Here is a 2708-nt window from a genome sequence, read left to right on the forward strand (position 1 = left end):
CTTTCCAAAGTGGTTGAACAAGTCTACATTCCCACCAACAATGAAGTAAGGTTCCTTTCTGTCCACATCCCCTCCAGCATCTATTGTTGTTAGAGTTCTTGATTTTTGCCATTCTAACTGGAGTGAGGTGATATCTCAATGTTGTTTGATTTGCATTTCTTTTATGGCTAGGGATGTTGAACATTTCTTCATGTGTCTATTGGCCATCCTTCTTTCTTCTTCAGAGAAGTTTCTCTTTAAGTCTTTCGCCCACTTATTTATTGGGCAGTTGTTTCTTTGAGGATTTGTTGTTGGGGGGTTTAATTTTTTGAGTTCCAAGTATATTTTAGATATGAGACCCTTGTCCGTTGTATGGCTAGTAAAGATCTTCTCCCAATCCGTGGGCTTTCTATTGATCTTGCTAGCTATGTCATTTGCCCTGCAGAAGCTCTGCAACTTTATGCAATCCCATTTGTCCAACCTTTCTTTGATTTGTTGTGTTTCCGGGTATCTATTCAGAAAATTTCGGCCTGAGCCAAGGAGACCTAGGGTTTCTCCTATTCCATCCTCTAATGTTTTCAGAGTGTCTGCTTTGACTCTGAGGTCTTTGATCCATTTGGAGTTGATTCTGGTGCAGGGTAATATATAAGGATCTAGCTTAAGTTTTCTACATGTAGTTAACCAATTTTGCCAGCCCCATTTACTGAAGAGTTTGTCTTTCTTCCATTCTATTGTTTTAGCACCCTTATCGAAGATTAGATGGCTATAGGTCTGTAGGTTCATTTCTGGGTTTTCAATTCTATTCCATTGGTCCTGAGGTCTGTTCTTATGCCAATACCAAGCTGTTTTGATTACTATGGCTTTATAGTAGAGTTTGAAGTTTGGTATTGATATTCCCCCAGCAGTGTTCTTTCCATTCAGGGGCGTTTTTGCTATTCGGGGTCTTTTATTGTTCCATATGAATTTTTGGATTGCCTCTTCTATTTCCTTGAAGAATGAGGTTGGAATTTGGATTGGTATTGCGTTGAATTTGTAGATAGCCTTGGGAAGTATTGCCATTTTCACGATGTTAATCTTTCCAATCCAGGATTATGGGAGGTTTTGCCATTTTTTAAGTTCTGTGTTGATTTCCTTTTTCAAGATTTTAAAGTTTTCATCATAGAAGTCCTTCACTTCTTTAGTTAAGTTAATTCCTAGGTATTTTATTTTTTGTGGGGCTATTACAAATGGAGTTGCTTTCCTAATTTCATCCACACTTTTCTCATTGTTGGCATACAGAAAAGCCATTGATTTTGGGGGGTTAATTTTATAACCTGCTACTTTTGCCAAAGTTTTGAATCAGCTTGAGTAATTTGCGAGTGGAGTATATGGGATTCTTGAAATACAAGATCATGTCATCTGCAAAGGGGGAGAGTTTTATTTCTTCTTTCCCTATTTGGATCCCCTTTATGTCTGCATCTTGTCTTATTGCTGTAGCTAGGCATTCTAATACTAGATTGAAGAAAAGTGGAGAGAGTGGGCATCCTTGTCTTGTTCCTGAGTTAAAAGGAAATGGCTTTCGTTTTTCACCATTGAGTATCATGCTGGATGTAGGTTTGTCATATACAGCCTTTGTTGTATTGAGGAATGTTCCATGGATTCCTAATTTTTCCAAAGCCTTCATCATAAAGGGGTGTTGGATCTTGTCGAATGCTTTTTCTGCATCTATTGAGATAACCATGTGGTTCTTATTCTTGCTCCTGTTGATGTGATGAATAATATTAATTGATTTGCGTATATTGAACCAGCTTTGCATCCCTGAAATGAATCCTGTTTGATCGTGGTGTATGATTTTTTTGGATGAATTGTTGAAGTCGATAGGCCAAAATTTTGTTGAGAAGTTTTGCATCAATGTTCATCAACGAAATGGGTCTATAGTTCTCTTTCTTTGTTGAGTCCCTGCCTGGTTTTGGGATGAGGGTTATGATGGCTTCATAGAATGTGTTCGGTAGTGAGCTTTCTCTTTCAATTTCATTGAAGAGTTGGAGAAGTATTGGTGTGAGCTCTGCTTTGAAGGCCTTGTAAAATTCCGCTGTAAAACCATCTGGTCCTGGAGTTTTCTTAGCTGGGAGCTCTCTTATTGCTGTTTCTATTTCAATGCTTGATATGGGCCTGTTAAGCTGGTTTAACTCATCTTGGTTTAGTTTTGGCATGTCAATATTTGCTAGGAAAAGGTCCATTTCTGCCAAGTTCTCAAACTTATTAGCATAAAGTTTTGAGAAGTATTCCCTTATAATGTTCTGAATCTTGGTTGTTTCCGTGGTGATGTTTCCATTCTCATCTCTGAGTTTATTAATTTGAGTGTGTTCTCTTCTTTTTCTGATAAGATTTGCTAAGGGTCTGTCAATTTTGTTAAGTTTTTCGAAGAACTAACTCTTTGTTTTGTTGATTCTTTCTATAGTTTTTTTGGATTCTAATTCATTTAATTCTGATTTAATTTTGATTATTTCTTTCCGTCTACTGGATTGGGGTTTATCTTGCTGCTCTTTTCCAAGGAGGTTTAGATATGTCATTAAATTGCTAGTTTCAGATCTCTCCAAATTGTTGATGTAGGAGCTCAGAGCTATAAACTTGCCTCTGAGTACTGCCTTTGTTGTGTCCCAGAGGAGCTGGTAATTTGTGTGTTCATTTTTGTTGAATAGCATGAACATTTGAATTTCCTTTCTAATCTCTTCCATGACCCACTCTTG

The sequence above is a fragment of the Dipodomys spectabilis genome, unplaced genomic scaffold (genome assembly GCF_019054845.1).
Source record: "Dipodomys spectabilis isolate Male_0828 unplaced genomic scaffold, ASM1905484v1 ptg000326l, whole genome shotgun sequence".
Lineage (NCBI taxonomy): Eukaryota > Metazoa > Chordata > Mammalia > Rodentia > Heteromyidae > Dipodomys > Dipodomys spectabilis.